At 38.9% G+C, this 15,080-nt stretch overlaps 1 protein-coding gene across 1 annotated transcript in view; it reads left to right on the plus strand.

Moving 5' to 3' along the window:
- The first annotated feature begins 3,333 nt into the window (after positions 1–3,333).
- Positions 3,334–15,080, plus strand: part of LOC137630696 (gamma-tubulin complex component 2-like) — a 250,855-nt gene continuing 239,108 nt past the window's right edge. Inside the window, 1 exon segment of the mRNA XM_068362328.1 lies at positions 3,334–3,468. The gene's annotated coding sequence lies outside the window, so the exon portion shown is untranslated.

Genomic DNA, 15,080 nt, shown 5'->3' on the forward strand with positions numbered 1-15,080 from the left:
CAAAGCCTTGATACTTCGCTAAACATCAGGGAAGCCCTGTGCGAAGCTTTGCTCGCGGTTTCTCCATTTCTGACGTCACACCGAGCAAAGCTTACCAAGCAGTGCTCGCTCGTGTGGACGGGGCCTAAGAATTACAGTGAAATTAGTAATATAGCCACTTCAGATCATCTTTCTATTATAGTTACAAAAATAACATTATATGCAATCAACAAACTTTTAACTGGGCTCCACAGGATACAAGAAAGGTTGGAAAAGCCAGGCCTACATGGCTGAGGACTATGAAGCATGAGGTAGGAAATGATGAATGGAGAAGTTTTGATTTAAAGCCTCAAGATAGAGAAGACTGGTGAAATCTAACCGAGGCCCTCTACGTCAATAGGCATAGGAGATGATGATGATGTGTCTTTACGTTTTTTGAAAAATATCCATGGTGGCAGTTTTATGAATGTAAAAAGTATCTAACTGCTTTCCAGCAAATCTTATTTCTTCCTCATTCAAGGATTGGTAAGGAAGAGCTTACATAAGAATAAAACATAGGGGCATAACATGACTATCTAGAAAACTAAAAATCCATCACAACCATAAGCGTATTTCCACTTGAAGTATTCAATAGTTAGAAATACAGCACAGTAATACACGTTATAAAAAGCAATGGTTGAAAGACTGTGACCTCAATTAAGAATACGTAACACAACACACCATTATTAAGTCAAAGTTGAAATTTAATTAAATTGTGTGTAGACATATATAATCAGCCATTACTAGTCAAGTACAGAACAAAGGCCTCCGACATGTCCTTTCACTTGCATCTGTTTATGGTCTTTCTATGCCAGTTCACACCCGTAAACTTTCTTTGCTCGTCAACCCATCTTCTACTCTTCCTTCCCCTGACTTTTGCAATCTCTAGGGACCCATTCTCTTATTCTCAATGTCCATCTATTATCTGCTATTCTCATTATATGCCCTGTCCATTTCTTCTCTTAACATGTAAGAATATCTTCTACTTTAGTATGCTCTCTTTTTGTCTTTTAGTGTAATTCCAATCATTATTCTTTCCATAGCTCTCTGAGTTGTAACTAGCCTATGCTTTAAGACAAACATTCTATGGTAGACAGAATATCTTATGAGATATCAAAGAAGAGCAGATGGTGGGAGAGTGACTGCTCTTTGATTCTAGTTTTGGGGTCTGATTGTGTGTGGATGTAGTATGATTAAGAGTAAAAGATGTGAGATTCGAAGTATGATTGGAATAGATGGATAGATGTATTGGCCTTGTGTGAGACAAAGACAAAAGGGAAGGGTGAAGTGACAGGTAGAGTGTCTGGGATTGAAAGGAGAAGAGCAGGAGTGGGTGTGGCTTAATTGATGAGCAAAGGGATGACAGATAAAGTAGTGGAATGGAAAGAGGTATCATCTAAGTTAATAGGGGTAAGGGTTAGGTTGGGTAGGGAATGTTAGTCTTTTGTTAGTGGGTATAGGACACATTATGAGAAAAGTGAAGTGAGAAACGAATTGACTAGGTATGTAGGACTGGATAGAAGGAATTATGAAGTTGTGATAGGTGACTAAAATGCCAGAGTGGGTACTGGAGGGGTAGAAGGTATCATTGGGAAGTATGGCATACCAGGTGAGAATAGCGAGAGACTGATAGATATGTCTTGAACAAGAGCTGGCGATAAGTAGAATTTGTTTTTCATTTAAAGAAGAGATAATAACAAGTATACATGGGTAAGAGTGGCAAATTGAAGAGTTGTAGAAATGCCATTAATGGCTTATGTGTTGATAATAAGAAGGAGGTTTCGAAGATTGAAAGATGTGCACGTGTTTATGGGTATGCTTAACATATCTGATCAATATTTTGGTTGAAGGAAGGTTGGAAGTGGCATATGACAGAGTGAAAGGAAGAGAAGCTGGTGATATAAAGTAAAAGTTAGTAAAAGAAAATTTTGTTGAGATTGCAAGTGATGTGTGTAGCAAGAGGATTATTGGTGGCAGCATGAGAAAGGGTAGTGAATGGTGGAATGGAGTGAAAATGACAGTGGGAAAGAAAACAATGGCATTTGAAGAATGGCTTCAGAGTAATAGCGTAGAGAAGTATGAAAGATATAGAGCAAAAAATGTGAAAATAAAACAACATAGCTGAGGCAAAGAAGGCGGCTGACTGGAGGTGGGATCAGGGATTTGGTCGTTCGTATAAAGTGAACAAGAAGTGAAGAGATTAAGGTGTGGATCAGAAAGTGAAAAGTCAATGAGAGATGAAAATGGAAGATTGTTGAAAGAAGAGGAGGCAAGAAAAGGGTAGGCTGGGTATTTTGAAACGTTGCTGAATGTTGAGGATAATAGGGAGATATGTATAATTGCTGTTGCAGGTGTTGGGGTGCCAGTGATGAGAGAGAGAGAGAGAGAGAGAGAGAGAGAGAGAGAGAGAGAGAGAGAGAGAGAGAGAGAGAGAGAGAGAGAGAGAGAGAGAGAGAGAGGGGGGGGGGGGGGGTGAAGACAGCACTAGATGAAACGAGAGCAGGAAAAGCACTTGGTATGGATGGTGTGAGGGTTGAGATGCTAAATGAAGGGTTGTGACTATCTGGAATGGTTGGTGAAATTGTTTAATACAGGATATGTTTTATGTTGTCAATGGTACCAGTGGACTGGGTGTGAGCACGTATTGCTGCACTATACAAAGGTAAGGGAGATGTGCATGAGTGTTGTAATTCCAGGGGTATTAGTTTGTTGGGTAGTTTATATATATATATATATATATATATATATATATATATATATATATATATATATATATATATATATATATATATATATACATATATCTTTGTAGTCTCCATTTAAGTTTCTGTCAAATTTATAAGATTTGTTCCATACACGATAGATTGTAATGGAATACTTTTTCAAAATGTTTTTCCTATTAGCAATTTATTTCAAATTTTCTCCCTAACTAAATACGTTAACTTAGCTAGTTTTTTTTTACCTTTTTCTATCATTAGCCTACGTAGTAATGATAGCTATTAGCATAATAATAATAATAATAATAATAATAATAATAATAATAATAATAATAATAATAATAATAAAAAGAGTCCACACTAAATCTTTACACACTATTTGAAAGGTTTCATTTAATTCAGGGTGAAATGGATTTCAGTTAAAATTTTGATTAAGTTTTAGAAAAATATATGAATCAGTGAATAAAAAAATCTATAAAGAATATCAATATGTTATTCTAATTTACACTGCCTTTCAAAAAGCCAGAATAAACTTGCCGTAATTCAAGCCCTAGTTAAGGAACAATACAAAACTGTCTTATGTTTTGACTTTCAATCGGCTGTTTATAGTATGGCGGTTGATGTGTATGTAAACAAAACATAAAATTATTGTCTCAGGTCAAGAAATTAGGATGTCCTAAGAAAGAAGGTTGTATTCATGAAAGGAGGAATTTGTACGTTTTAACGAGTAAAGGTAAGTTTCTAATAGCTATTTGATGCTAAATGTAAATGTAAATTTCTTTTGCCCAGATTACATGTTTCCCATTAGACCTGGATGGAATGATAATTTGGTATTTGTTTACAAGACCACGCTCTCTATTTACTGCCAAATTATGCCAAGCTATTGTTTTCCTCTATTACTCTTTCATAATTTGAATAAATTTGTTACATGGGAAATAAGTTAGAATTATAAAAAAAACTAGAATTATAAAATAAAATTGCCTGGTTTCCTCACTAAACGACTTGGAACTGACATTTTTAACTTGGTCAACCAAGCAGAAGTTTGTGATGCCAGCGTACATTTGATATATATTCAAAATATATACTATATTAAAAATGGAGTAATTACTTAAAAGTGTCCATTAAATATTCAATTCACAAATAGTGACACTTTTGAATAATTACGCCATTTTTAATTTAGCGGAACCTTTGTATATCAGCGGCCAGTTCCTTCGGTGTGTATAAAAAATGGACACCAACTAATCTAAAGTCCCCCTCCAACCTAACCTACAAGCCGTGTCCTTACCTACTTACCTAACGGGGGTGGGGCTAACGTCCCCCTGCAACATCTTACACTGCCGCATTCTTAGTGAGCCGTCGTCATACATACAGGTGACCACTATCATACATACACCCCAATTTTGTTTATATTTTGAATATATATCAAATGTACGCCAGCTTTACGAACTTCTGTTTGGTTGACTATGTTGACGATCTCAGTTCCAGGTCCTATAGTGAAGAAACCAGGCTAGTTTTTTATAATTCTTCAATTTTTTATATTTTTAAGTTGTTTTCCATGTGGCAAATAGTTTTAAATTATGAAAAAGTAATTGAGGAAAACAATAGCCTTGCATAATTTGGCGGTATAAGGAGAGCACAGTCTTGTAAACAAATACCGATAATTTTCCATATTGGATAGGTGGTTTTGGTGACATTATTTACTGTACTATACTAGAGTTGGCACATACGTTAATTGGGTGTCAGGACATGAGTATGAGACAGCTGAGTGCTGACATTTATTGTTAAGGATGATATAGATCAACCCCGCTCATAAGAGGAGCGAAGATCGCTGGATCAATAAATGTAGATACATGTGCTGGATCGGTTTGTAATGTATTCTGTGGTGTTTTGAACAATTTTGATAATGATTCCTTGATGAAATCCATAGTTATTGAGTTATGGGATGTCACCTACTATAACTGAAGAGCTATGTTTGAAACGCCTTAAAATATATAGTAGTGTACCTGTCCAATTGTGTTTATATTTAGATTAACCTTTTAAAACGGTTTCTGTCAGTCATTTTCATAAAAATAATCATAATTAAACAGTTATTGTAATCAAAACAAACAGTAATGAAACAATGGAACTTTTGTTTGCCAGGACTTCCAGACACAGAAAACGGGGATTTCCATCCTATTTTCTATGGAGTCGTTCGTGGCTGTTAAATCATTGTAATATAATTACCTTGTTACTTAATTGAGCTAATAATTTATTGGTTTTTACTCTGCTGTATGTTCACTTTGCTCATGATTAAACATTATCTCACTGCTCCTATGTTCTGGCAAGCAGAACTTGTTTCGCTACGTGTGTTAACCCCGTGGGAAAGTATTTTGGCATTAATTATCAATTATACAAACTTAAGGGCGGTGAATGCACACTTAACCAAGGGATGAATTGTAGCTTTGCGTTCCAGCATCTGTACGAACATGGATTTTGGCTTCCATTTCCAATGATCAGACTAAATATATCAAGCACACGTTTCTACCATAACCTTTTATTATTAACATGATCAATAAAATATAAGCTATGTTTATATAGTATATTCCTATACTGTATTGAAAACAAAGAGGTTTGAAATATAAAACCTTGGGCCCTTTACAGTGGAACCTCTACATACGATCTTAATTCGTTCCAGGACCTGGTTCGTATGTTAAAATGATCGTATGTTGGAGCAAATATTCCCATAAGAATACACTGTACAGTGAACCCTCGCTACTTCGCGGTTCGACCATCGCGGATTCACCACTTCGCGGATTTTTTCCATAACCCATATATATACAGTAATATATATATATATATATATATATATATATATATATATATATATATATACATACAGTGAACCCTCGCTACTTCGCGGTTCGACAATCGCGGATTCACCACTTCGCGGGGTTTTCCCATAACCCATATATATATACATATCGCGGATTTTCCGGGAAATTCGAAAATACCGCGAAATCTGAAGACAACCAAATACGATATTTTGTTACCTGTAATTCCATTAATACTGTAATTAGTAATATCTGCTCTTACTGATTGTTCATTGCATTACATATGATATATAATTCAGCACAGAAAGAAATAAAACACGAAAAGAGAATGTGATCATACGATAATTCAGTACGTAGTAAAATTAAATCGAACATGAAACGCAAATCAGATGCAGTCATACCATATTAGAATGGTGTGTACTGTAATGGATGTGCTTCTTTTCCATGAATCTTTTGTATGTATACGTACGTAGTACAGTACTGCATCCAATAATATTCTTTGTTGCAAAAATCACATTTCGAATACTGTAAGCGTACGAGAGAGAGAGAGAGAGAGAGAGAGAGAGAGAGAGAGAGAGAGAGAGAGAGAGAGAGAGAGAGAGAGAGAGAGAGAGAGGCGTAAAATAGCGTACGTAAATTTTTATTATTATTGTTATTATTATTATTATTGTTGTTGTTGTTAATAAAATTACTATTGTTATTATTATTAATCATTATTATTATTATTATTACTGTACAGTATTATTATCATTATTTATTATTATTACGGTATTGTACTTAATCTACGTACGTTCAGTATGCGCGGGGGCATCTTCTATGAGTAACCAACGCGCCATAGTACTGTAAGACGGGTTGTGATTGGTTCAAGCGCTGATAGATGACGAATCAAAACTCAAGTTTTGTTATCTAGCCTGTGATTGGTGTTTTGCCCGCATTTTCTACCCGCAGCATCAAAGTTCTCGCGGGGCTGCATCGTTCACTTTCTCTTTCCGCGTATTGCTGAGTAGACGTTCTTAAGTTTGTGAAGTTTAATCTGTGCTGTGTGCGACTGTTTTAAGTTGAACTTTTTGTTGAACTTTCTGTTACAATGCCTCCCAAGCGTTCTGCTTCTAGTAAGGCTGGTAGTGAGCCTAAACGCCACCGAAGGATGATGACGATAGCTGAGAAGGTTACGCTTCTCGACATGTTAAAAGATGGTAGAAGTTACGCGGCCGCCGGCCGCCATTTTGGCATCAACGAATCCACCGTTCGCTACATCAAGAAGGACGAGGCGAACATTAGAAAGACTGCTGCAATCACCTTTAGCAGATCAGCGAAGCGAGTCGTTACAACGCGTAATAAAACGATCGTACGCATGGAAGGTGCTTTAGCTGTGTGGATTGCCGACTGCCGGAAGAAGAACATAGCGTTGGATACGAACACCATCCAAACAAAGGCTTTGAGCTTATATGAGAATTTTGCTGCAAAGGAACCTAAAGACGACGACGGCAACCATGCTGAAGATGATGATGATGCAGATGATCCTCAACCAGGGACATCCACTGATTCCCAGCCTCAGAAACGTTTTTCCGCAAGCAAAGGATGGTTCGCGAAGTTTCAGAAACGCTTCGCCCTGAAAAGCGTTTCCCTGCATGGGGAGTATGCTTCCGCTGACACTGCCGCTGCTGAAACTTACGTGAACCAGACTTTCAAGAACATTATCGCTGAAGGTGGATACAAGCCGGAACAAGTCTTTAATATGGATGAAACCGGCTTGTTTTGGAAGAGAATGCCGTCGCGAACTTTCCTGTTCAAAGAGGAAGCCAAAGCCTCTGGCTTTAAGGCATTCAAGGATCGCGTTACCCTCGTGATGTGTGGCAATGCTGCTGGATTTTTGTTAAAGCCGGGGCTTATTTATAAGTCGAAAAATCCTCGCGCTTTGAAAAATAAAAATAAGAATCTCCTTCCCGTGTACTGGATGCATAATCAAAAAGCATGGATTACGAAGATGCTGACCTCCAACTGGTTCCACCAGTGTTTCATCCCGCAAGTCCATGAATATCTCTTAGAGAAGGGCTTGCCATTCAAGATCCTTCTCCTTATGGATAACGCTGGTGGACACGCAACTGACCTGTCGCGTGAGGGCGTTCAGGTTGAGTTCCTGCCACCCAACACCACGTCATTAATTCAACCAATGGACCAGGGGATTATCAGGGCGTTCAAGGCCCTCTACACGAAGAATACCTTGGCGGACCTCGTTGCGTGTGTGGATGCTGCCCAAGATGACGAGGATGAAGACTTCAACTTGAAGGCGTACTGGCGGCAGTACACCATAGCCACGTGCCTGCAGAATATTCAAAAGGCACTTCAAGAGATGAAACCTGCAACCGTAAATGCGAGCTGGAAGAAGCTGTGGCCCGATATTGTTTACGACGACAAGGGATTTACTCCGTCGGAAATCCAACACTCTGCAATACGGAAATCTGTGCAGTTGGCTGCCATAATTGGAGGTGACGGGTTTGGCGACATGACGACTGAAGACGTCGACGAGTTGTTGGACTGCCATTCCCAGCCCCTAACTGACGCAGACCTCGAAGACCTGACGAAATCGGCAAGTGAGGAAGAGAGTGAGGGTACCCAGGAAGAGACCCAAGAAAATGTCGAAGAAACGGGCTTAACATTAAAACGGCTTGCCAAGTTCTGCAACCATATGAAGGAGGCGAAAGAAATGTTACAAGAGTGGGACGAGGATATGGTTCGCTCGATGCAATTCTCAAATAAGGTCGATGACATCATGACTCCCTACAGGATGCTCTTGGATCGAAAAAAGAAGCAGCGGCAACAACTTCCGATCACAATGTTCTTCCAGCCTCGCAAAAAAGAGCCAGTTCCTCCTGCTAGTACGCCTTCGGAAGAAATTGAAGAAGTTGAAGAGGTGTCCCAGGAAAAGACACCTCCGTCTGAAGAGACGTAAAATACTATCATTGACTGCACAGTAGAACACATCATCAGCTTCATCATCATCATTTCTACTGTGCAGCAAATTCATCGCCATCGTCATTCAAGTTTTTCTTGAACTTCTTTCGTGGTGAGTACAGTACAGTAACAATCTTTATTTTTTACTTTAACCTGTTTTATAGTTTAGTAATGTACGTACTGTATGCATTAAGTTAAAGGGAAGGTTTTAAAAGTCTACATGTTGTAACCTATCATATTTTTTTTGTTTAAAATTTACATTTACGTACGTAAAACAATCTCTCTCTCTCTCTCTCTCTCTCTCTCTCTCTCTCTCTCTCTCTCTCTCTCTCTCTCTCTCTCTCTCTCAAATTGTTTTCCTGCTTTGCTACGTACAAGTACTGTATAATTTATATTTGTAAGGTAACATATTTTGTAAATGCTTTTACTGTAAATACTGTATGTACTGTATCATTATTTATCACTATCATCATGCGCGTTAAATGCCTTGTTTGTTCTGAGCGTGGTTGTTTACTGAGCGTACACGCCGTCGTTTCAGGCGGCGTCATAAAGAAAAAGATTTCATTTGGAAGTCCTAAGAAAAATACGTAAACTAAAACATTGGTAATAAAAAAATCAACATACAGTACTGTTTAATCAATATAATCGATGCAAAAACTAACCTATACGTACATATATGTGTACACTAAATGAGTTTGTTTCTTCATTATGATCAGAGATGAACGTAAACAAAACATTGGTTGCCATTTTTTATCGTGCTTTTTAGGTGTTTAGGAAACACATGATATAAAATCGCCTTTAATATTTGTGCCTGTTTTAGTTTAGGGTGCTGTAGTACATGCATTAAGTGTTCTGTACATTAAAGGGTGGTTTGTTAACAGTACTACGTACAAGGGAAGGTTTTAAAAGTCCGAATATACATGTTAAATAAATAGGTAAATATGCTGTCACTACTTCGCGGATTTTCACCTATCGCGCCCGCGTCTGGAACCTATCTACCGCGATAAACGAGGGTTCACTGTATATATATATATATATGTATGCATGTATTTATGTATATATGTATGTATGTATACTGTATATGTAGGTATGTATATGTGTATACATATAGATATATATATATATATATATACAGTATATATATATATATATATATATATATATATATATATATATATATATATATATATATATATATATATATATATATATATATACACACACACATATATATATATATATATATATATATATATATATATATATATATATATATATATATATATATATATCTAAAGTAGGAAGATGTGATGTAGTTCTAAGGGAAAAGTATGGGAAATATGTCTAGGTAATAAGCAAAGCTCTACCTCCAGTTTGTTTCTTCATTATGATCAGAGATAAACGTAAACAAAACATTGGTTGCCATTTTTTATCGTGCTTTTTAGCGTGTTTAGGAAACGCATGATATAAAATCGCCTTTAATATTTGTGCCTGTTTTAGTTTAGGGTACTGTAGTACATGCATTAAGTGTTCTGTACATTAAAGGGTAGTTTGTTAACAGTACTACGTACAAGGGAAGGTTTTAAAAGTCTGAATATACATGTTGAATAAATAGGTAAATATGGTGTCACTACTTCGCGGATTTTCACCTGTCGCGGCCGCGTCTGGAACCTATCTACCGCGATAAACGAGGGTTCAATTTGTATAATTCGTTCTACAGCCCAAAAGCCTATGATAACTCCTTAATAAATTACTACACATAATTACACATAACAATAATACAATTGCATTATATAAGAGATGTAAAAAAGAATAATTATAAAGAAATAATATATAAAAAAGGTTATTTTATTGTCAATTTACCTTAGAGACAGGCCAACGCAGGTGTAAGCTTTTCTACGTAGGAGGAGACGGACGGTCGGCGAGGAGGTAGAGATGGTGACTGCGATAACATACCGTAACATAACTCACACTACGTGAACTTTAACCTAACTTAACTTATTTATTTTTTTTTTTATTTTTATATTTTATATTTTTTTTTCATTTTCTTTTTCTTTTTGATTTTTCATTTTCATCACTTTCACTCAATTCAATCTTAGTTTTCTTTTCTTCACTTTCTTTCTCTTCATCACAATCATTAGACCGCTTCGTAGATTTTCTAAAGAAACTATCGAGAGATAGTTGCTTGGTATGGCTTTTCAGAATTTTTCTGAAATGGGTTAAGCAGACATCATCGAATTGCAAAACTACAATGCAAACCTGAAGTTTCTGTGGGTGGTACTTATCAATGAAGTCAACCACGTGTTGATGATGTGCTAACATCTCTTTTATTGCAGCCGAACTTAAGATGTGCTCTACCTCCTCGATCTCCTCCGACTCACTCAACTGTGCTTGGAACTCATCATTCTGCATGGCATGCAGCTCCTTGAGTTCCTCGGTGGTAAGCTCTTCATGATGCTCCTCGACGAGTCAAGACCCATGGACTTGCTGAGGGATACAATCTCCTACGTCTTCCTCTACGGCAAGCACAGGTTCAGGCTCAGGGCCAAAACCTTCAAAATCTCTGGGAGAAACAGCATCAGGCCAAAGCTTCTTCCAAGCTGAATTCAGTGCCCGTCGAGTTACTCCCTCCCAAGCCTGATCTATGATCTTCAAGCAGTGCACGATATTGAAATGGCTCCTCCAAAATTCACGCAAAGTTAAGTTGGTACTTTGTGTGACATTAAAGCACTGCTTTAAATAAGTGCTTGGTGTACAGCTTCTTAAAATTTGAGATGACTTGATAGTCCATTGGCTGGAGGATAGAGGTGGTGTTTGGTGGAAACCTCTAGCTACGAAAGAATCGTCTTACGAAATTTTCACTTCACGAAAGGAGATGCAAAGAATTTTACAACTTGGATCACGAAAAATGTTTCGGACAACGAAAGGCAGTACGGAGCTGGAGCCCGACCGTATCCGAGACGGATTTAAAATTCGCGCGCCGCCAGCCCGTTAACTCACTACCATCCTCCTGTGTTCCCATTGGCTATCTCCCTACTCGGATGCTAGTTACCACCATGAGATCCTGCTCTCATATTGGTCGTCATCTACTGTACTGTATCCCATCGTGCATCTACGTATCGGCGTTCCTGTCTTCTTGTTAACGGTATCGTACGCATTGACTTAGTGTTTGTGATTTTGCTTTTGTAACAATTTTACAATACGTACTGTTATCGTGTGTGATACTTACGATACGTCATTAGCCATGGGTCACAAGAAAGTCACTGATGTCACGGGAAAGAAGAGGATGATGTTTTCCATGGAGATGAAGATGGAAATAATTAAGAAATACGAAGCTGGCATGCGGTTGAGTGCGCTCAGGAAAATTTTAAGCAGCAAGCAGAAACAAGCTTCTTTGGACGAATATTTTAGTAAGAGACCTTTGGTAGAAGCAGACCAAGCGTCAACTAAGAAATGAAAGTGGCAGTGATGAAGAAAATATGTAGTATAATTAAATTTAGAAAGTAGAAAATGTAAAGTAAAAAAAAAAAATAGAAAAAGGAAAATAAAAACAAATTTTATTCTAAGTTTATCATAAAGTTGAGTGTTAATATTTCCTGTCATTTATGGATGCGATTCCTAAAATTAATTGTTGATGTTTTCTGTCATTTATAAATCTGTCGAGAGCACCACAAAACAATTCCAAACTAACCAGTCCAAAAAGAAGGATGTTGTTCAGATGGCGCTCGTGTCATGGCGTGGGTGGTGTGGCGCTGGTGGTTGGCTAGGGCCTTTGTATCGGCCCATCCCTTTGACGAAGGAATTAACTAAATGGAAGACAACCTGTGAATAGTGGATTTCACGCGCCTTTGCTTTATACACGACACCCAAAAGGTGCTCGCGCGAGGGTTGTAACCTCAGCATTCCATGCTTTTATCTTTCTCTGGTATAATTGGAAGGTTTTATCAGAAAAGATATATAAGAAGGACTCTTTTCACCGGGCGCCACAGGTCTCTCCCCAGAAATAGATTTTTCCTTCGTCAAAATCCCTTTTGTAAAGTGAAGTGTTTACGTTTTCTGCCACTTGTACGTAAACGTTTTCCGCCGTTTTCATCCTCCTCTACCACCCCACACTTCGCTCTCAGGCATCGCCTCACTCCAAAGGTAGGTTCCACATGTTTTTAACTTTAGTTTTACTGTTTGCTCTAATTAAACACTTCTTTTCCAGAATATTATTATTAATTTATTATTAAATGATCAAAATACAGTACTTTTCTAATATTTAGTACTGTTTAGTGGTGAATATCCTTTTTATAATCATTTAATGTGGTGTTTTTCTAGGGTCTGGAACAAATTAGGCTATTTACATGTAAAAGGCGACTCACTACACGAAAAAATCACTTCACGAAAGCCCGTACAGAACCAATTAATTTCGTGTTGCGAGGCATCACTGTACAGCACTCCGATGAAATTGAACTGGTCGATGATATCATCTTCGAGTCCTGGGGGGTGAACGGGAGCATTATCCAAGCAAAGCAAGCACTTTAAAGGCAAATTCCTCTCCTGAAGGTAATTCTTGACAGCAGGGCCGAAAACTTGGTTTACCCATTCAACAAAGAAATGCCTAGTAACCCAAGCCTTAGAATTAGCACGGCAGAAAACATGCAGCATGTCCTTATTGACTCTTAAATGCCCTAGGGTTTTTGGAGTGATAAAGCAATAACGGCTTTATTTTGCAGTACCCGCTGGCGTTGGCACATAAGCAATAGTCAACCGATCCTTCATAGGCTTATGCCCAGGCATTTTCTTCTCTTCGGCGGTGATGTATGTTCGACTAGGCATCTTTTATCAAAACAGACCGGTTTCATCACAATTGAAAACTTGCTGCTCTACGTAGCCTTCATCCTTCACGATCTTTTCGAATTTCTTAACAAAATTGTTAGTAGCCTTGGTGTCTGAACTTGAAGCCCCTCCGTGCTGAACAACTGAATGAATCCCGGTCCGTCTCTTAAATTTCTCGAACCAACCGCGAGACGCCTTGAATTCCTCCGTCGTAGAATCGGTTGAACTCTCCCCCACGTCACACCTAGAGCCCGCCGCCTTCAAGTCACAATAGATAGCGCTGGCCTTCTCACAAATGATCGTTTCAGTGATCGTATCGCCAACAATCTCTTTGTCCTTGATCCATACTAACAAAAGGCGTTCCATCTCTTCCAGGGTAGGGCTGCGACGTTTTGAAATGATGTGATCCCCTTCGATGGTTTGACTGCTTTAATGGCTTCCTTCTGCTTGATGATCGTCGAAATCGTAGACATATTCCGGCCATAATGTTTAGCCAGATCGCTAACACATACACCTCGCTCATGTTTTTCTATAATTTCTTGCTTGAATTCTAATGAAAGCAATGCCTTCTTCCTTTTCTCACCACTACTAATACCTGTACCGAAACTATGCTTCTTAGGACCCATGATTATATGTAAAATCAAAAAGTAAATGTGAGAAAAGGAAGATAATAACCATTGTTAATAATGGACCGAACAGACAACCGCATGATGCGCACAAGAACAGAGAACTGACCAATGCGATGCTCAATGGCGTCCCTCCAACGTGCTGCCGTCTACCGGCGTAAAGAAGAAACTACGACTGACGCTTCGAGAAAATTCTACGCATATGGTCTACGTTGGATATTGGAGCATGACTTCGGGTATCGAGACAAAAATTCAATCGAATTTTACTTCGGATGTTGGAACAATCGTATGGAGAGGTTCCACTGTATTTTGTTCGAATAAGTCACTTATGGCAGACGCACCACCTAGCAGTGTTTTTCTGAATTGCCGGTTTGAAGAACGCTTCCAATGATTTGCTATGACAACCAAAGGGCAGAACAGGTATACTTTTATTAAAATCTGTTTGTTCCGTAACCGAAATACAAACCACGCTATTTACATTGGGTTTACCTTTTAGCGCAGCTGAAATGACGAGCCAATAGTTTTAAGGAGGGTTAATTACCCCCGCGCTAGTTAGCGGGGGTTAGGGGAAGGGTAGCATGCTACCCCTCCCCCCCATACACCGGTGACTTGCTTCACTTCACTTTTGGCTCGGTGATGAACAGACGTGTCTGTCCGTCGTCCTCGTTGACAGCCTTTAATCTTTTTTCTGCTTTTCTCTACAGCTTGTGTGTGTGTTTGAAGTTGACTACCTTTTTTATCTCTGCTATGCGTACGTGCCCTGGTGTTGCCGGCCGCCCTTGTGGGACCTTTATGTCGGCCTTGGATACGGATCCTCACACCCTTTGCCCTCAGTGTCGGGGCCGACGGTGTGACCAGGAAAACGTGTAGTGAGTGTAGGGAGTGGTCTGCCTCCCAGTGGGAGAGGTTTGGCCGCCGGCGTAAGAAGAAGTCCAAGAGAGACCATTCTCCTTCGGGGGTTGCCTTGAAGGAGGAAGGTTCTCGGGACTCTTCATTCACCGCCCAAACCTCCTCCGAAGCTCCCCCTCGTCCGGCTCCTAAGGAGAGTCGGCCGAGTGGTAGCGCAGGCCCTAGTTCTGTTTCCCGACCTTGGGTGGGGGGAGAGGGCGTCGCCTCCCATAGCGGGGCAGTTC

The sequence above is a fragment of the Palaemon carinicauda genome, chromosome 38 (genome assembly GCF_036898095.1).
Source record: "Palaemon carinicauda isolate YSFRI2023 chromosome 38, ASM3689809v2, whole genome shotgun sequence".
Taxonomy (NCBI): Eukaryota; Metazoa; Arthropoda; class Malacostraca; order Decapoda; family Palaemonidae; genus Palaemon; species Palaemon carinicauda.